The 22108-nt window shown below is 51.7% G+C and overlaps 1 protein-coding gene across 7 annotated transcripts in view; it reads right to left on the bottom strand.

Annotated features, from left to right (window-relative positions):
* Positions 1–22108, bottom strand: part of LOC116940058 (xylosyl- and glucuronyltransferase LARGE1-like) — a 136613-nt gene that overhangs the window by 65155 nt on the left and 49350 nt on the right. For 3 of the 7 annotated variants that reach the window (XM_076065474.1, XM_076065473.1, XM_076065475.1), the window contains one exon: positions 11434–11531. The exons of 2 other annotated variants lie outside the window; for them this stretch is intronic. The gene's annotated coding sequence lies outside the window, so the exon portion shown is untranslated. Of the gene's footprint in view, positions 1–4929; positions 5414–11433; positions 11532–22108 lie in introns of those variants that run through there. 2 more of the 7 variants (XM_076065477.1, XM_032949346.2) reach the window with 1 other exon arrangement.

The raw sequence follows: 22108 nt of genomic DNA, 5'->3' as shown, positions 1-22108 counted from the left end.
CTACAACATCCAACATCGGATAATGAGGAGGCTTACCGCAGCCTTCACTCGGAGATTTGGAGAGCCGTATGGCGCTGTAAGGTTGAGCGGTAGGTGCGGGTTACTTAGGAGATGGAATCTGCCTCAGTAGCCCGCAATCACAAATCACTATTTAATTCCATCAAAAAAGTTACTTGCAGCGCTTCACCTTACACCATCCTTAAGGGAAAGAGTGGTAATCCGATCTCCGACCCCCAGGAACAGGTCTGCAGGTTTGCAGAACATTTCTGCGAGGTCTTGGGGGAGGGGAATTCCCTCAGGCCAGACAACATCATGGGGCAAGGTGAAGACGACCCTTCTAGGGCTGCCTTGCCTCAAATGTTGGCCGAGGTAGCCACCCCTTCTGAGTGGTTGGCTGAGGTGCCATCTATGGAGGAAGTGCGAGGGGCGATCCGAAGTCGGAGACAAGGAAAAGCGCCGGGCAGAGACGATCTCCAAAGCTAAATGCTGAGGGAGAGTGGCATCTGTGTGCAGACTGCCCTCCATGACATCATCACAACTGTCTGGACCAAAGGACGTGTTCCGCAGCATTGGAAGGAGGGGGGACCACACAGATTGTAACAACTATAGGAGCATCTCTCTTCTAAGTGTGCCGGGGAAGGTCCTGGCAAGGATTACACAACGTAACACAATTTTTGTTTCTGGGTAGGAAGTGTTATTTCATAATTGCTTATGCCTAAAAAGTATAGAAAATGGCTATTATTCCCCACAAACTTTGCTTTTGTGATCAGGACAGTGATATTTTGAAATTTACCTATTTTCAATGACAAAACGGGCGAATTTGTGTGTTTTCGTTTACAAAGTAAGAAAAAAACAACATATGCATCAAAATTAACATGTATTTATACCAAAGTAATACAAAATTATTACAAAAGATTTAGAAGTGAGTAGCTTTTCGATATTAACGATTATACTGTAAATCACTTTCACGAATCAGCCCCCAAATGTAGTCAGTCTCCCATCATGTTATCGTTATACTGTCCTTGGTAGCGGCATTCAAAGTCCATTATATCCTGGTGGAAGCACTCGCCTTGCTCCTCCAAGTACGCTCCCATGTTCTCCTTGAATTTATCAAGATGAGCATCAAGGATATGGACTTTGAGGGACATCCTACTGCCCATTGTGCCGTAGTTCTTCACCAGAGTCTCAACCAGCTCCACAGAGTTTTCGACCTTGTGATGGCCCAGGAAGCCACGAACCACTGCGACAAAGCTGTCCCAAGGCGCTTTCTCATTATTAGTGAGCTTCTTGGGGAATTCATTGCACTCCAGGATCTTCTTTATCTCTGGTCCGACGAAGACACCGGCTTTGACCTTTGCCTCAGACAGCTTAGGGAAGACGTCTTGAAGGTACTTGAAGGCTGCCGATCCCTTATCTACAGCTCTGACAAATTGTTTCACAAGGCCCAATTTGATGTGCGGTGGTGGCATCAGCACCTTCTGGGGGTCCACCAGTGGCTACCACTTGACGTTGTTCCTCCCCACAGAGAATTCGGTCCGCTGTGGCTAGTCCCGCCTATGGTAGTGCGCCTTGGTGTCTAAATCTTTTGTAGTAATTTTTGTATGACTTTAGTATAAATACATGTTAATCTTGAATCATATGTTACTTTTCTATGACTTTATGTGAATGAAAATAGGTAGATTTCAAAATATCACTGTCCTGGTCACAAAAGCAAAGTGTGTGTAGAATAATAGCTATTTTCTGTACTTTTGAGGCATAAGCAATTAGGAAATAACACTTACTACCCAGAAACAAAAAAAATGTGTTACACAGTGTTATTCAACATCACCTTGTCAGGCACTCTGAGGAGAGGCTTGCGGAGCCCCAATGTGGCTTCAGACCAGGGCTGTCCTGAACGGATGTCATATTCTCTTTCCGTCTGCTAAAGGAGAAGTGTAGGGAATTCCAACAAGACCTACATCGCTGTTTTATTGAGCTAGTCAAGGTCTATGATACCATCAACAGGCCAGGGCTGTGGGCAGTTATTTGTGCTTTCGGAGTCCCTGACTCTCTGCTCACAATCATGAAAGGCCTTCATGATGGTGGGCAGTCCCGGGTAAAGCTACGTGGCCAGAAGTCGGAGCCATTCCCTGTTCACCTGGGGTGCGACAGGGATGCCCTCTGGCTCCCACATTATTTAATGTTATCTTTGATCATGTAGTTCTAGAAGCTTTCCATGGCTCTACCGTAGGAATTTCCATCTGGTACAGATATAACGAGAGGCTGATCAATGCCCGGGTGCGGTCGAGAAATGGCTCCCTATTGGTCAACCATGTTATGTATGCCGATGATCTGGTAATTGCCGCTCACTCAGAGGAGCAGTTGGAGGCGCTACTGCTGAACCTGGAGTGTGCCACTAAGAGGTGGGGCCTTACCATCAGCGCCACGTGCCTGGGTCTTTTGTGTCATCAAACACTACACCCCCTAGGCTCCCCATTGGTGATGGAGCAGTTGTGGAGAGTGGAGAGTGTCCCATACCTGGGTAGTGTGCTTATGACCAGTTCCGGTTTGACAGCAGAAGTATCACTCTCAATCAGTCGGGGAGCATTATCTTTTTATCGGCTGCACAATGCTGTGGAAGCTACACCTGGTCGTCGCTCCGCACAAAGCTTCTGAAACGTGAACCCCTATAATAGAACATCTGCGCCGGTTATAAACATTCAGGCTGGCATGCCGACGATCCATCCTGGGCTTAACCAGACTGGATTGTGTCAGGAGCTGACGAATCCTTTAAAGATCTCGACACTTTCCCATCAGTGAGTTCCTTCGGCAGGCAAGGCTGCATTGGCTGGGTCATGTTGCCCGCATGCCCAGCCAATGCATGCCCAAGCAGCTTCTGTTTGGCCGCAAAGAGGGGGCTATACGGGCACAACACGGGCTGGAGAAGAGTTGGACTGATGCAGTACGGGAGGATGTGGAGCTGAGTGGACTTGCCGGCGGTGTCAAGATCGGCCTCTGTGGAGGAGGCTCGTGAAGGACGCTACTGCTACTGGGTAGTTGGAGGCAGTCGCCCTCCAGCAACAACGGAGGGCAGAGGAGGGACGCTCACAACAACGAGCGGAGCGCTAAAATGCGGCAAGTTGGCATAGCTGGCGTATCCACCAGTCATCTCAGTCAGACAACCCATGGCACCTGCAGGGTCTATCCCGAGACCTCCTGTCAGCGAGCCTTCGACACTTCACGTGGCCTCAAAGTGAACCTAGCCTGGCACAGGCACCGTGGTGTCGCCGAAGTCACTTAGTGACGAATGGCGGTTATGTTGGTATTGGTGTGTGTTATGGGGAGCGGTGGTGTAGCGATTAGCGCACTGCGCAACGAACACGGCGACCCGAATTCGATTCCCGTAACACCGGTGACGATGATTCAAACCGGTCCAGGTCCTTCCCGAGGTCGACTCAGCCTCAAATGAGTACCTGGTGCGGTGTGCAAAGCATCGCCACTGCGGAGAAAAAGGCGGCCGGGCGTGGTGCTGGCCACCCAACTCCTGGTGTGCCGGCTTTCAAAGGTGCTCTCTCGCAGCATTTCCCCTAGCAGTCTGTCGAAGGCTGTATGGGGGATATTTGTCTCTACACTTGTGTTGTTCCCCTGTGCATATGCTTGGTGCGTGCACCTGCGTGGTCATCTTTATCTACACGTGTGCGTGCACCAGGGTGCACACGAGTATGTTTTACCCGTGTGTGTGTTGATCTTTGCGTACTCCTGTGAGTGCACTTGCATATACTCATACACCGATGTGTACAAATGCAGTATTCGCATTCACCCGTGTGTATACGTGTTTGTGTGTACACGTGTCTGCGAGTGTACACCTCCGATTAGCACATTTGGCTACGTACGGTGCGACAGAAGTTCAACATACATACACGTGGGGAGAGGTAGTGTAGTGGTTAGCCCACTGACCCAACATTGGTGACGATTATCTAAACCGGTGCTCGGCCTCTCATAGGTCGACTCAGCCTTAAATCAGAACCTTGCGCGGTATGTAAACATCAGCATTGGGGAGACAAAGGTGGCCGGGCGTGGTACTGGTCAACCACCCCCTTGTGCGCCGCGTTGGTCTGAATAGGTGCTCGCCAACACCACTTGCGCCAACATTATCTTAAGGCTGAACGGGGGATCTTTGTCTTTGTGTGTACACCTGCGACTGCGCTGTGCGCGTGTTAGCGCAGAGCGCTGACCCCCTACGCACGCACACCCGCCTACAGGGTATACTGTCGACATAGACTGTCTATTTCGCCTGCACGACACTGCACTATACTGCACTATACACACAGACACCAGCCACAGGCAAAGAAAATGCGACGATTGGCCACGATAAGAGATAACGGGACCCTATTTGTGAAGACAAATTCATTCATTCATTCACACACAGAGACAGCTGTACTGCCTGCAAGCACACCTGCTCACTGCCATAAGGATTTGTATTTTTCAAAGCGAGCAGTGATGATGGTGATGTTCATCATCATGATTGTGATCATCCTCATCATCATAACGGCCATGACTTCCATGGAAGACAAAGATCCCGCGGATATCCTTCACGAGACTGTTGGGGCAAGTGCTGTTAGCGAGCACCTATTAATGCCAGCACGGTGCACTTCGGGGTGGTGTTACCAGCACCGCACCCGGTCGCCCTTGTCTATCCCCAGTGCTGCTGTTTATATACCACACATATGGTACTCATTTCAATGATGGTATCGCCACTTATGTTAGCCGTGGCCCGGAAACGTACCTCGGGTTGCCGGGTTCGTAGCGCAGTGCGCTAACTGCGGCGCCCCCGCTCCTCATAGGGCTACCCCCTTCGTTCACAACCAAAGCATCACTATCAGCAGCAGCAGCAGCAATAGCCTAATCAGCACCATCAGCATGCCACGAAGCTGAGACGTAACGGCTCACCGTGACTCCGATACGCGGCTCCCGGTCTCTCCCGGTCTCCGCCGCTCAGATCCCGCGACCCGGATCCCGACTCGGGCTACGGGACTCCCGCTCGACTCCCGCTCGACTCGCCGCTCGACTCGCCCCACCAAACGCCGAGAGCCCCGCGCAGCTCCCCGGGTCTCCGCTGCGCGCTCACCCAACATCTCCCCACTCGCACTCGCCCGCTGTGATTTTAAGGATCCTCCAGCTGCTGGTGGTGGGGCGGGGGGTGTGTGACGAGGGGGATACGGGTGGGGGTGCGTGTGATGTGTTGTGATGTGTGCGTGTGGGTGCGTGCTGCAGAGGGAGAGGATGGGGCGACACTGCCCCTTGGCTGTCGAGCGAGGAATCGCGGCGAGTGAAGCGGGACGTCCGTGATACATCATCACAATGCGTGATACATCATCACAATGCGTGATACATCATCACAATGCGTGATACATCATCACAATGCGTGATACATCACCACAATGCGTGATACATCACCACAATGCGTGATACATCACCACAACGCGTGATACATCATCATAATGCGTGATACATCATCACAACGCGTGATACATCACAATGCGTGATACATCATTACAATGCGTGATACATTATCACAATGCGTGATACATTATCACAATGCGTGATACATTATCACAATGCGTGATACATCACAATGCGTGATACATCATCACAATGCGTGATACATCATCACAACGCGTGATACATTATCACAATGCGTGATACATTCTCACAATGCGTGATACATTACAATGCGTGATACATTATCACAATGCGTGATACATTATGACAATGCGTGATACATCACCACAATGCGTGATACATCATCACAACGCGTGATACATCATCACAACGCGTAATACATTATCACAATACGTGATACATCATGACAATGCGTGATACATCATCACAATGCGTGATACATCATCACAATGCGTGATACATCATCACAATGCGTGATACATCACCACAATGCGTGATACATCACCACAATCCGTGATACATCATCACAATACGTGATACATCATCACAATGCGTGATACATCATCTCAATGCGTGATACACCACCACGATGCGTGATACATCACCACGATGCGTGATACATCATCACGATGCGTGATACATCATCACGATGCGTGACACATCACCACGATGCGTGATACTTCATCACGATGCGTGACACATCATCACGATGCGTGATACATCATCACGATGCGTGACACATCACCACAATGCGTGATACATCACCACAATGCGTGATACGTCACCACAATGCGTGATACTTCATCACAATGCGTGATACATCATCATAATGCGTGATACACCATCACAATGCGTGATACATCATCACAATGCGTGATAAATCATCACAATACGTGATACATCACCACAATGCGTGATATATCATCACAATGCGTGATACGTCATCACAATGCGTGATACACCATCACAATGCGTGATACGTCACCACAATGCGTGATACATCATCACAATGCATGATACATCATGACAATCCGTGATACATCATCACAATGCGTGATACATCACCACAATGCGTGATACATCACCACAATGCGTGATATATCATCACAATGCGTGATACATCATCACAATCCGTGATACATCATCACAATGCGTGATACATCACCACAATGCGTGATACATCATCACAATGCGTGATACATCATCACGATGCGTGATACATCACCACGATGCGTGATACATCACCACGATGCGTGATACTTCTCCACGATGCGTGATACACCATCACGATGCGTGATACACCATCACGATGCGTGATACACCATCACGATGCGTGATACATCACCACGATGCGTGACACATCACCACGATGCGTGATACATCACCACAATGCGTGATACATCATCACGATGCGTGATACATCATCACGATGCGTGATACATCACCACGATGCGTGATACATCATCACGATGCGTGATACATCACCACAATGCGTGATACATCATCATAATGCGTGATACATCATCACGATGCGTGATACATCAACACGATGCGTGATACATGAACACGATGCGTGATACATCAACACGATGCGTGATACATCAACACGATGCGTGATACATCATCACGATGCGTGGTACATCACTACGATGCGTGATACATCACCACGATGCGTGATACTTCATCACGATGCGTGATGCATCATTACGATGCGTGACACATCATCACGATGCGTGACACATCATCACGATGCGTGACACATCACCACAATGCGTGATACATAACCACAATGCGTGATACATCACCACAATTCGTGATACATCATCACAATGCGTGATACATCATCACAATGCGTGATACATCATCTCAATGCGTGATACACCACCACAATGCGTGATACACCATCACAATGCGTGATACACCATCACAATGCGTGATACACCACCACAATGCGTGATACATCACCACAATGCGTGATACATCATCACAATGCGTGATACATCACCACGATGCGTGATACGTCATCACAATTCGTGATACGTCACCACAATGCGTGATACATCATCACAATGCGTGATACGTCACTACAATGCGTGATACATCACCACACTGCGTGATACATCGTCATAATGCGTGATACATCACCACAATGCGTGATACATCACCACAATGCGTGATACATCATCACAATGCGTGATACACCATCACAATGCGTGATACTTCATCACAATGCATGATAAACCATCACAATGCGTGATACATCACCACAATGCGTGATACATCACCACAATGCGTGATACATCATCACAATGCGTGATACATCATCACAATGCGTGATACATCATCTCAATGCGTGATACATCATCACAATGCGTGATACATCACCACAATGCGTGATACATCATCACAATGCGTGATACATCACAATGCGTGATACATCACAATGCGTGATACATCATCTCAATGCGTGATACATCATCACAATGCGTGATACATCACCACAATGCGTGATACATCATCACAATGCGTGATACGTCACTACAATGCGTGATACATCACCACAATGCGTGATACATCGTCACAATGCGTGATACATCACCACAATGCGTGATACATCACCACAATGCGTGATACATCATCACAATGCGTGATACACCATCGCAATGCGTGATACTTCATCACAATGCATGATAAACCATCACAATGCGTGATACATCACTACAATGCGTGATACATCACCACAATGCGTGATACATCATCACAATGCGTGATACATAATCACAATGCGTGATACATGACCACAATGCGTGATACATCATCACAATGCGTGATACATCACAATGCGTGATACATCACAATGCGTGATACATCATCTCAATGCGTGATACATCATCACAATGCGTGATACATCACCACAATGCGTGATGCATCATCACAATGCGTGATACATCACAATGCGTGATACATCATCACAGTGCACTTGGTGGGGGGGGGGGGGGGGCAGTGGAGCGGTTAGCGCGCTGCGCTTTACGAACCCAGCCACCACAGTTCGATTCCCGCTCACGTCTAACACGAGCGACGATTATCTGAATCGTTCCTGAGCCTTCCCGAGGTCGACTCAGCCTCAAATGAGTACCTGGTGCGGTGTGTAAAACATCAGCATTGGGGAGACAAAGGCGGCCGGGTATGGCGCTGGCCACCCACCCCCCTTGAGTGTCGTGTCGGACTTCATCAGTGCTCGCTAACAGCACTTGCCACGAAAGTCTGTTAAGGCTATACGGGGGTCTTTTCTTCGATATACTGTCCCATCACCATCATACTACGAATAGACATCATCCACGACTCGAGTGGCCTGGCTGGCTGCTTGCTGAGCTCCTCTTATGAACGCTGTTGTTGTTTGTGGCTGCTGCGGGCTGTTAGCACCCAAACTAGCTGGGTAACTGGCAACACGGAATTCTCCGCTAGTAACAAATAAACTTTGAATTTGAATGAATTGGTGGCAGGAGTTTGGAAGATGTTTAATAACGGATAGCGACACCTTAGAAGGCGGGAGTAGCGAACACACAAGAGTGACGCGTTTCATTAAAAATTGTTACAACTTCTCAACTTGTGCTCATATTAATGTTATTCTTTCGGGAGAATAGTCTTAAAGTCTTTGACAATAAAAGCAACAATCTCACAAGACATATGATCGTGGCATGTTATTACTCCTGCTACTACATGAAAGTCAGATTGCTTGTCGTGCTCCGAAGCGCAGGATGACTGAGAGCAGAGTGTGGACGCTATGACAGCGGTCTCTACTGGTGCATCTAGAACAATAACAACAGAGACGTGCCACCATCACTGCCACTACAATAAGGCAGCCCTGCACGGTCATCATCAGACTGTTGGTGCAAGTGCTGTTAGCGAGCACCCGTTAAGCCCTGTACGGTCCACAAGGGAATGGAGTCGCCAAAACTACACCCGGCCGCCTTTGTCTCCCCAGTTCCTGTGTACTCATCAGGTGCTCATCATTTCAATGCTGGCATCACCACTGACGTTAGCCGCGAAACATCACAGTGGAAAATAACATCACCGAATCGCCTCACTGAGGAGTCTCAAGAGATGGCCATTAACGTGAATGGGCGTTTGTCTTCGTGTGGGAGGACTCAGACAGAGCACTTAGACAGAGCACACGCGTGCATGACGGGGGGGGGGGTTTAACTACTTAACGCTCTGCACAGTTTGATTCAAACGTCCATTTCTGTACCTACATTTTCTGGCCATCTCATAGCCCAAACCTACACAATTCTGGCATTCCGCACCTCCAGGTATTACAGGCTTGGAGTATTCATCCAAGCGCAAACCAGGCTCAGGCCCGCTTCGCGTCGCGGAGCTGACGAGGTGGGGCGTGTGGCGGAGCTGACGAGGTGGGGCGTGTGGCGGAGCTGACGAGGTGGGGCGTGTGGTGGAGCTGACGAGGTGGGGTATGAGGTGGAGCTGACGAGGTGGGGCGTGAGGTGGGGCGTGAGGTGGAGCTGACGAGGTGGGGCGTGTGGCGCCATCTCGGCTCGCTGCAGCTGCCAACGCGTCCCATCGCGCGCCACGTGGAGCCTCCCCTCGCTCCCATGGACCGCCAATCTCACTCCGGCCGTCTCCCACAACCTGAGAGCCGAATACTCTATGTTGAACGTCGTGCGTAGCCACCCGTGATTATAATCGGAGGTGCCAGTTGATGGGCAGCTTCAATTGTAAAAAATAAAAAAGGTGGCTCTTCCATGATTTTCCAACTTAGAGTACCCACATCGATGAGGGTCGGTCGTCCCCCACAAACGCGATCATATATTTATTTGTTTGAGTTTTCAAAACATTCTGGCCAGGTGCCCGATCGGTTGGGTGAGCAACTCGCAATCAGATGGTTTGAGAGTTGTGGGTAAGTCAACAGTGGTCGATATATCGACTCACCCCCGCCATACGAATGTGGAATTTCCACCACTGGATCTGTGCAGAGCTGTAAACAAGAGATGAGCCCCAAAGCCGCGATGCTCATTGAGCTAAAATTCTGACGAAGACTTCGGGCCCCGGCACTGCGCGGCAAATTCGAGCGGGAGAAGAAAAAAAAACTCCACCACCCTCGTGGCAGGCGCCTCGCGCTGGCCAAACATCCAGACACGTGGCGTGGGGGGCGTGGGGGGCGAGGGGGGTGCTTGAGTACAAACTCAATTCCTGTGGTTAATGGAAACACGGAATATATCTCCCGCGGAGTCACCCCGTGTCACGGCTCGCAGTCACTCATTTCAACATTCCGTTGCCCGCGCTCTGATCGAATCAGAGAATCCGCCGTCATTGGAACCGAAACCAATTAACCCGTGATCAATTGAGCCACCCAAACGCTGCCCCTGCAAACGCGGTGCCACGCGGTGCCACCCGCCCCGGCCCGCCCCCGCCCCGGCCCGCATCTGCCCATGCGGGCGACCTCGCCCCAGCGACTGGCAGGCAACGGGGAACGCAGCCAAAGTGAAGACGCGAAAATGGTGTCCACGTCAAGACCACGACACGCACAGCCCATCCCGTGCAGTGTTCCACTCCTCCGCTCCTAAACCGCTCGCGCTTTCACGCGCCACTCGCACTCTTGGCAGAGTGCGATCTCGTTGTGGTTTTTTTACTCCGCAAGGGACGCGCAACTGCACAGCAGAAGCGGCGGCGCTCTCCTGTCCAAGCGCGACAGCTTTGAGGCGGAGTCGGGTTCCACGAAACAAACGCGAATCTGTGGATGCAGCTGCCGCTGCTCCCGCGCCCTCAGAACCACGAGGTTCGGACGGAACCCCCGAGGCATCGCTCCGCTGACCGCGGGCCCGGCCACGTTCCGCTAAACCGCGACGACACAAAACGCACGCACCTAGCCTGGTACGCACGCACCTAGCCTGGTACGACCGCGCGCCCCTGCGACTCGACGTGAGCCCCACTGCATCGGCAGTGGCGGTGGGGCGTGTGGGGATTGGCACGCGGCACCTGTCACATGGAAGAGGTGGAGGTGGTGGTGGGGTTGGTGGTGGGGGTGGTGGTGAGCACCGATTCCTCTGAGAGCTCTGCTCGGCTTTATCCGAGACCTGAGGAGAGGGAGAGAGGGAATAATCGGAGTTGACGCCGAGAGGAGTGATCACGGAAATCCTAGCGAGATGCACGATCCGTAAACCCGTATCATCAGCAGCCATGAACTACCGATTGCTGGAGAATATCTGGATGCAACATCCTCCAGCTCGTGCCCACGAGCCTCTTGGGCACGCAGCGTGACGCGGCTGATGATGCTGATGGCATCGCCAAGCCCCGCTCTGCACCTTCCGAACTATTTTCACGTTATCCGATGAGTCATCGGTTACCGAGGCAATTGGATTGCTGCCCAGCTCGATTTAGAGCCACATGCTGGAGAAATCGCGTGGCCTGCTCGACGTTCGTCTCCGGTGTTCGCGATGGTAGAGACATCGCCGTGGTTTCTGTCAAAACATTTTCCTCGGGATCGCGAACTTTCGCGATTTCGACAGCCGAGCCCTTAAGAGGATAACAGATTCGCGCAGCGGTGGCCTTGCCCACGGTGGCACTGCGAGGCGGCGGCGGCCGCGCCAGGGTGGACGTGGGCATGAGTGGAGGCGAGCGCGGCGGGGACGCGAGCACAGGACGGATGGCACAGACGGGAGCCCCACGCGTCTGTTCAGGAAGCGTGTTGCGCACTCTAATCCGTTGCGCGGTGCTGTTTGTCGCTGGCCGCTTGTCCATTCGAGCCTGTGGGCATCTTCGCTCAGGGCCCGCGAAGCCCCCTCTGCAAACAAAGCAGAACCTTCCTCCGTACGAAACGTGTCACCATCACAGAGCAGATTTTATTTTTTTCCCACCCAATTCCAATTACTTAAACACATTTTTGAGAGTAAAAAAGAAATCCAATTTGTGCGACAGATAACGAGGAACGGAATGCACAGGGCGGGCTCGTGATAATTTCTTTGACGTGGCGGAAGAGAGCTGGAATAAGTGATCTGTCAAGAGAGGCCAAGAGGCTCGCACGTGCGCCCGTAGGCTTTATCTTGGCTGCCGCACCTGCTGCTACCGCCCGGACAAATCACGGGCACGAGCACAGCCCCCCGCCCCCAGGGAAAAAATTAAATACTCCAACATCAATGACTACCACCCCCCTCCCCCAACGTCGGAGAGCCACCGCCCCAGGTCTTCCTTGCTTCAGCACGATGGTGAGAATCTCACTAAGCTCTCCGCGGGATGCAGAGTCAGGGGGCGACGGTGCGTCGATCGACTCGCGGAATAACGTTCGACTCCCTCGCTCACGGCGGACGTGATGTTGTTGAGACCGGGAGGGATGGGGAGACGGGCGGGTGTCGAGACGAACGACCGAGTGGCAACCAAAGGAGGGAACACGGCCCAAATGAGGTCCATCGGCTCGTGTGCGGAAGGTTGATGGGATGCTTCCATCCCAAGACCGCACAAGGTGCCGACAATTTGGGGAGGGCATCATCCACCAGTGGATCGATCATGGCTGCTGCTGCTCATGACGATGTTCTACAGTGAGGGGAAAAAAGTATTTGATCCCCTGCCGATTTTGTACGTTTGCCCACTGACAAAGAAATGATCAGTCTATAATTTTAATGGTAGGTTTATTTGAACAGTGAGAGAGAGAATAACAACAACAAAATCCAGAAAAACGCATGTCAAAAATGATATAAATTGATTTGCATTTTAATGAGGGAAAAAAGTATTTGACCCCCTCTCAATCAGAAAGATTTCTGGCTCCCAGGTGTCTTTTATACAGGTAACGAGCTGAGATTAGGAGCACACTCTTAAAGGTAGTGCTCCTAATCTCAGCTTGTTACCTGTATAAAAGACACCTGTCCACAGAAGCAATCAATCAATCAGATTCCAAACTCTCCACCATGGCCAAGACCAAAGAGCTCTCCAAGGATGTCAGGGACAAGATTGTAGACCTACACAAGGCTGGAATGGGCTACAAGACCATTGCCAAGCAGCTTGGTGAGAAGGTGACAACAGTTGGTGCGGTTATTCGCAAATGGAAGAAACACAAAAGAACTGTCAATCTCCCTCGGCCTAGGGCTCCATGTAAGATCTCACCTCGTGGAGTTGCAATGATCATGAGAACGGTGAGGAATCAGCCCAGAACTACACGGGAGGATCTTGTCAATTATCTCAAGGCAGCTGGGACCATAGTCACCAAGAAAACAATTGGTAACACACTACGCCGTGAAGGACTGAAATCCTGCAGCGCCCGCAAGGTCCCCCTGCTTAAGAAAGCACATATAAATGCCCGTCTGAAGTTTGCCAATGAACATCTGAATAATTCAGAGGACAACTGGGTGAAAGTGTTGTGGTCAGATGAGACCAAAATGGAGCTCTTTGGCATCAACTCAACTCGCCGTGTTTGGAGGAGGAGGAATGCTGCCTATGACCCCAAGAACATCATCCCCACCGTCAAACATGGAGGTGGAAACATGCTTTAGGGGTGTTTTTCTGCTAAGGGGACAGGACAACTTCACCGCATCATGTTATTTTATTTTCACCTACGTGACTTTACCCAATAGAACCAAAGAGTACGATGGACGGGGCCATATACCGTCAAATCTTGGGTGAGAACCTCCATCCCTCAGCCAGGGCATTGAAAATGGGTCATGGATGGGTATTTCAGCATGACAATGACCCAAAACACACGGCCAAGGCAACAAAGGAGTGGCTCAAGAAGAAGCACATTAAGGTCCAGGAGTGGCCTAGCCAGTCTCCAGACCTTAATCCCATAGAAAATCTGTGGAGGGAGCTGAAGGTTCGAGTTGCCAAACGTCAGCCTCGAAACCTTAATGACTTGGAGAAGATCTGCAAAGAGGAGTGGGACAAAATCCCTCCTGAGATGTGTGCAAACCTGGTGGCCAACTACAAGAAACGTCTGACCTCTGTGATTGCCAACAAGGGCTTGCCACCAAGTACTAAGTAATGTTTTGCAGAGGGGTCAAATACTTATTTCCTCATTAAAATGCAAATCAATTTATAACATTTTTGACATGCGTTTTTCTGGATTTTGTTGTTATTCTGTCTCTCAATGTTCAAATAAATTTACCATTAAAATTATAGACTGGTCATTTATTTGTCAGTGGGCAAACGTACAAAAGCAGCAGGGGATCAAATACTTTTTTCCCTCACTGTATGTGAGAAACCCGGCAGCCACTGCTCGGCATGCTTTCATCACAACGACAAACAAAATATCAAAAAGTTTTTCTTGAACCAAATCACAAATGACAGTCAGCGCCCCAGGTGAGCTGCGCAATGCCGCACGCTCGATGCGTGAAACGACTCGAGTAGCGCGTGACCACGTGCTACGCGTGACCACGTGCTACGCGTGACCACGTGCTACGCGTGACCACGTGCTACGCGTGACCACGTGCTACGCGTGACCACGTGCTACGCGTGACCACGTGCTACGCGTGACCACGTGCTACGCGTGACCACGTGCTACGCGTGACCACGTGCTACGCGTGACCACGTGCTACGCGTGACCACGTGCTACGCGTGACCACGTGCTACGCGTGACCACGTGCTACGCGTGACCACGTGCTACGCGTGACCACGTGCTACGCGTGACCACGTGCTACGCGTGACAACGCAACTTGCAACACGTGACAACACGCACTGCACGTTGAGCTCTATAAAGCAAACAAGAGCAGCCACGTGTCTTGGGGTATATTTGGGTTTTTATCACTGTAAGACCACGTTTTGATGGTTGTCCAGAGGAACAATTCGGAAAAAGTGTAAGGCCCCGTCATTTACACGTATCCCGTTACGTGAGCATTACACACGATGTAGGTTTGATTTAAAAAAAAATGCTCGTAAAGTTGTGCTCTATCAGCTTGTAATACATTGTACTGACTTAGTGTAAAACACCGGAAGATAAATAACCGATGACGATGATCATAACATTACAAAACTGATGACTCAAGCGCCACAAAGCCCTGGTGCTACACGCTGTCTATGCCGCAGCTCCCAGCTCGGCTCAATCGTAGCGTCCCTCCACCCCTCTCAACCGTTGACATATTTTAGTTTTCGGATGAAAAAATATATATCTGATGTCACATTTCGATGTCAGAAAAAATCAGATTCGTCCGCCCTTCAGAGCCTCCAGATGCAGACGCTCATCGTCGTCCTGGGCTCACAAAACCATGGCAATGAAATATCACCCACAACCTTTAGGAGGCTGAAAATAAAACGTCACCGTCAGGACTGGTCTCGCTCTAAGCACAAACTGAGCTATATCCGTGCCGCATCACTCGCTCACTCCCATGTATGAGACATGTAACATGTGAGAGACATGTAACATGTGAGAGACATGTAACATGTGAGAGACATGTAACATGTGAGAGACATGTAACATGTGAGAGACATGTAACATGTGAGAGACATGTAACATGTGAGAGACATGTAACATGTGAGAGACATGTAACATGTGAGAGACATGTACCAACCCGACGCGTGCGTCTTGCGCCCGAGTCAGGGTGGCGGTGAGATTATTTATGGACCGTGGTGTTTGATAGATGCGCGGTATCTGCATTAACGATGGGAGCCGACTCGTCGTGAATGCTCACGGGGGTTACACAACCATCACCACTACCACCAGAACCACGAGCCCCACCACTACTACAACTACCGCCACTACCACCAGAACCACCACCACCTAGACCAACAGCTCCACCACTATAATCAGAACCACCACGACCATGAAAACCAACAACAACATCACCACCATTGCAACCAAAATTAACAACACCAGAGCCATCACCACTGTCGCCACTACTCTCAAAATCTCACTGCTACCATCGCCCCACCACCACCACGACAACCACTAGCACCTTCACGATCAACAACACCACCAACGCTACGACCACCAGCAGCAGTCCCGCAACCCCAGGGCACCACTTGTGTGATTCGTTGTCTGCGTGTGCCTGGGGAGCAGTGGTACAATGGTTAGCGCACAGTCCTGCGAGCTCAGCAATCATAGTTTGATTCCTGCTCACGGCCAACGTCGCCAACGTCAGTGACAAAATACCTGAACCGGTATGAGGTCTCCACTAGGTAGACTCACCTTAGATGAGACACCTTGTGCCCAACCGACGCAGGCAAGGCTGCGTTGGCTGGGCCATGTAGCCCGCATGCCCAGTCACTGCATGCCTAAACAGCTTTTGTTCGGCCGGATCGATGGGACTAAACGGGCGCGGCACGGGCTAGAGAAGAGATGGAGTGATGTGGTATAGGAGGATGTGGAGCTGAGTGGACTTGCCGATGACTGGTACCAGCGGTGTCAAGATCGGCCTCTGTGGAGGAGGCTCGTGAAGGACGCTGCTACTGGGCAGTTGGAGGCAGTCGCCCTCCAACAACAACGGAGGGTGGAGGAGCGACGCTCAGAACAACGAGTGCAGCGTCGGGTGGCTAAAGCCCAGCAGGCTGGCACAGTAGGGGGCACAGGTGGTGCATCAGCCAGTCATCTCAGTCATCTCAGTAAGTCGACCCGTGGCACCTGGGTCTGCTTCGTGACCTCCTGCCAGCGGGCGTTCGACACTTCACGTGGCCTCAAGGTGCACCTAGCCTGGCACAAGCGTCGTGGTGACGTCACCTCCATTTAGTGGCAAATGGCGGTTGTTGTTGTTGTTGTGTGTGTGCTTGTGTCTTTGTGGTTGTGTGTGTGTGTGTACAATGGCGTCTGTCTTCCACATTTCATACGGTGCGCGTCATTCTAAAATGTCAAAAATGTTTTTACTGCCCGTGAAATCTGTCGGCAGAAACCGAGAGACGCGCGCGCAGAGAGTGCAGACGCACGGACACGCATCCATATATATCCTTCATTCACATAACATTCCTACGATTAATTATTTAAGAAAATATGATTTTTTTCTGTATTCCACAACGTTGCGTGGTCTTCATCCAGCATTGGCTAGTCCAGGGCTTGGTAATAATGATGATGATACATAACGTCGAGACCCCGTTTTTCTGCGGGTGCTCTGGTTTCCTCTCTAATGAAGCCAAACTCTCATTGATAAACTTAGGCCAAATATCCCAGTGTAGCAGCACACAGCAGCACCTTCTTGAAAAAGAGTCTTTAGATTCAACAATGCCGTGCTGGGTTGAACTAAATTGGCACTTCGAGTGACGTCTCGAGTGTCCGCACCACTGGCTCCGTGCTGCCCTCCTGGTCCCACCGGGGCCTCGAGGCTCCTACCCCAAACTCGCCGCGCCGGGACCCCGATGCGGTTCGGGGATTCGAGGCTGAAGATGTCGGCCGCGAGGGACTGTCCCACTGCGCTGAAGCAAAATCATATCAGTCAGTCATCGTGCGACCTCCTGAACGAATGTTTTCCAACAGAATTTGTGCGAGCATCATGATCATCATCATGATCATCATCATCATGATCGTCATCATGATCGTCATCGTGATCGTCATCGTGATCGTCATCATGATCATCATCATGATCATCATCATGATCATCATCATGATCGTCGTCGTGAGATGTTCACACGGCACTTCCGAGGCAGCGCGCGTCTGGAGGCGACAGAACACAGTGGCATCTGAGACCACGACTTGGCAAGGACATGGTCAGAGCGAGAGTCGAACGAGAGGCACCCAAATTGACGCAAACTCATCTTGGCTTGGAGACTACTCTCCTTCATCCACCCAGTTTTGAGTTAAGCTTCGGCAAGAAAACTCTGGACCGGTTTCCATATGTTTCGGGATTCGTCAGCATGCTGTGGCCTCGTTGTTCCTGGCCATCGGCTGGAAGAAGCAAGCGGGTTACCAAGGCAGCCCCGAGGGATGCTTCCCCTCTTGCGAGGAACAACGATTACTCACACGCAGCGGGAGCGCGCCTCACAACGCGAGACATATCTAATTTACTGCTTAATTGGAAGCAACAAGGCCTGAACTTTTAAATTAAAAAAAAACAAATTAATTTCCTAGAAAATATAAAAATGACTGTGAGTCATGAAACTTTCCCCAACACAAATTGCGTTGTCATGTACTTGAAGTGGTTGAAAGGATAAAGTGGGGGAGGCAGAGGGCGGGGCTGGGGGGGGGTTGAGGGGCGCGGGGGTGGGTTCCAGGATGCCCTGGTTGCCATAGAGACGATGCCATTACGTCGTCACGTGTTGCCAGGGGAGGGGGTGGACGAGGTGGACGAGGTGGGGGAAGGAGGCGAGGTGGAAGTAGGGGAGGAGGGCGCGCAACATTTCTGAAGCACGCACACCGCAGCACGTGCTGTGGCTGAGCGGTCAAACCGCTGCTACTGCTGCCAATTCCATTGTAATTATTGCCGCACAATTGAAGGTCGCGAGTTAAAATGTTCGCTTTTGCATCGATCTACCCCATCATCATCATCCTATTTCCACGGTGGCATTAAATGAATAGCATTGTCAGTTCGTCAACTGCAATGATCTTATGAATTTCCCAGGTCCTGCCATAGGAATGTGGAATTAATGTCTTGTACCGTATCAGGGCTTTAAGATGACAAACATCCACACTAATGCAGCAGTCTCATCCCACACGCCCACACCGTTCTTAGAACGTCTGGGAGTCAGCCGCGTCCTTTGCGTCACGGGACATAAGTGATAACACCAGCAGCGATTATGATAACAACAGCAGCAGCGATGATGATAACAGCCGCAGCGATGATGATAACAACAGCAGCGATGATGATAACAACAGCAGCAACAGCAGCAGCAGCGCTAATGACGACGGCGATGGCGCGGGTAAATCAGAGCGCGCCGCCGTCGCGTCTCGGGCCGTGATGTGGACATTGACCGCCCCAGCTTCTGTGTTATCCGGGACCGGCGTGAGCCCTGGCGTCCATCCTCTAAGCGCAGAATCACGAGAACCCAGCACGTGCCCGCATGGGGGGGAACGCGTGGCCGATCCCTCGCGGGGCCCCCTCCGGAATGGAATTCGCTAAGCAGCAGCGGTCTCGGCGCACGGTGGCGAGTCGTGAACTCCCTCGCCTGCTGTGTACGTGGAGTTTGCGTGTTCACGTGGATTTTTCTCGGGGTCCTCCGGTTTTTCCCTCCACATTTAGAAACGTGCGTTGAGAGTAAATCGTCTGCTACTATGAATTTCCACGCGATAAGCCACTTCTCGTTGAGCTACCATTTGTGGCCAGGTCGCTTCTGAAAAAGAGCAATATATCTCAGTGGGCCTTACCTGGTAAAAATTAAAATCGCTTCGCTTCGCTATAAAAACTTAGATATCGATATGCCGCAACGTTCGACGAGAGGTGGCGTGGGAGTGGAACCTTTTGTTGGGAGTGGAACCTCGTGCTGGGAGTGGAACCCCGTGCTGGGAGTGGAACCCCTTGCTGGGAGTGGAACCTCTTGCTGGGAGTGGAACCTCTTGCTGGGAGTGTAACCTCGTGCTGGGAGCGTAACCTCGTGCTGGGAGCGGAACCTCGTGCTGGGAGTGGAACCTCTTGCTGGGAGTGTAACCTCATGCTGGGAGTGGATCCTCATGCTGGGAGTGGAACCTCATGCTGGGAGTGGAACCTCGTGCTGGGAGTGGAACCTCATGCTGGTAGTGGAACCTCGTGCTAGGAATGGAACCTCGTGCTGGGAGTGGAACCTCCTGCGGTGAGTGGAATCTCGTGCTGGGAGTGGAACCTCGTGCTAGGAGTGGAACCTCGTGCTGGTAGTGGAACCTCGTGCTGGGAGTGGAACCTCGTGCTGGTAGTGGAACCTCGTGCTGGGAGTGGAACCTCCTGCGGTGAGTGGAATCTCGTGCTGGGAGTGGAACCTCTTGCTGGGAGTGGAACCTCGTGCTGGTAGTGGAACCTCGTGCTGGTAGTGGAACCTCGTGCTGGGAGTGGAACCTCGTGCTGGGAGTGGAACCTCCTGCGGTGAGTGGAATCTCGTGCTGGGAGTGGAACCTCTTGCTGGGAGTGGAACCTCGTGCTGGTAGTGGAACCTCGTGCTGGTAGTGGAACCTCGTGCTGGTAGTGGAACCTCGTGCTGGAGTGGAACCTCGTGCTGGGAGTGGAACCTCGTGCTGGGAGTGGAACCTCGTGCTGTTAGTGGAACCTCTTGCTGGGAGTGGAACCTCGTGCTGGGAGTGGAACCTCGTGCTGGGAGTGGAACCTCGTCCTGGGAGTGGAACCTCTTGCTGGGAGTGGAACCTCTTGCTGGGAGTGGAACCTCGTGCTGGGAGTGGAACCTCGTGCTGGGAGTGGAACCTCGTGCTGGGAGTGGACCTCGTGCTGGGAGTGGAACCTCGTGCTGGGAGTGGAACCTCGTGCTGGGAGTGGAACCTCGTGCTGGGAGTGGAACCTCGTGCTGGTAGTGGAACCTCGTGCTGGGAGTGGAACCTCGTGCTGGGAGTGGAACCTCGTGCTGGGAGTGGAACCTCGTGCTGCAAGGGGTCCGCTCGTTGTAGCTGGCGAGCGGGTGCCCCCCACTCCCCACCCACCCTCCCACGGGCCGGTTCCCAAAGAATCGCAGCACGAGCACTACTGTCCAAGCTGCCTTGCTCTTTAAAATGTAAATTCGCGCACTGCATATAAAAGCAATGCAAGCTAGCCCTACGCCCCACCCCCCAATCCCGGGGGCGACTTTAGAGACGCCGTGAGACTCGAGACGCATTTCCGAATGCAGACGCGGCTCTGTAAAACGCCAATTCCTGTGGTGCAGCCCGCGTCGACTATGAAGGCCGGCACGGCGCACGGGAGGGCGGGGCGGCTAGCACCGCTGCCGCCCGTGTTTGTCTCCCCGGTGTCGACGCTTTACACGCCGCGCCAGGAACTCATTTGAGGCCGAGTCGACAAAGGGGGGAGGTCCAGAACCGGTTGAAAAATTCGTCACCGATTATGTTAGCCGTGAGCGGGAATCGAACGCGGGTCGTCGGGTTCGTGGCGTGGTCCACTAACCACTGCGATCCGGGACATGAGGGGGGCAGAGGTCACCTCGGCGGTGCCCGGAGGGGTCCCTCTGATCGCGGAAGTCCCGCGACCCAGAGGAGAGAGAGAGAGGGAAAATATTAATTGCAAATGGCCAATTAGTGGAGTGATGCTACGTAGACACAAGTGACCAATTAACCGCGTCTCGTGTAATTTGGATACAAATGAGCAATTAATTCGAGGGGTGCCAGTCAAATACCAATCACAAATGTCATGACACGTGACTAATTCTGACTCCAGTGACTGAAGACGTTGCGAGTCTCTGCCCAGGCGGCTTCGGTGTTTTTGAAATCTCTGCTCGGTGGCTCGGTGATGCAGAGATGCGATGATGTGGTAATGGTCGTGATGTGATGATGCGGTGATGTGGTGATATGCTGAGATGCGATGCTGCTGGCTGGAACTCACCCCCACGGTCTAATTCGGTTAAAAGCGCTCCTTTGATTTAAGTCAACACCCATGAATTTACATCTTCTCCCCGGATCTACCCAATATTAGCACGTGTTCACACAGCACACGTGGAGGATGACGATCGTGTCTCTGAGCAGGGTCTGGGTGAACCCCGCTGAGCGGCAGCACTGCAGAGGAGCGTGGCTGCTCCCACGCCGCCGTTGACGCCGCTCGACACTCGGCAGGGGGCTACGCGTTCCGCTGGGACCCCGAGGGTGGGCGGGATTACGCGGCTCGGGCTTGTGTCGAGAAGAGACGCG

Source organism: Petromyzon marinus, chromosome 7 (genome assembly GCF_048934315.1).
Source record: "Petromyzon marinus isolate PM22_M1 ecotype Great Lakes invasive population chromosome 7, UKy_Petmar_22M1.pri1.0, whole genome shotgun sequence".
Classification (NCBI taxonomy): domain Eukaryota; kingdom Metazoa; phylum Chordata; class Hyperoartia; order Petromyzontiformes; family Petromyzontidae; genus Petromyzon; species Petromyzon marinus.
Note: the sequence above shows the minus strand (reverse complement) of the source record. Positions and strands in the feature narration are given on the sequence as shown.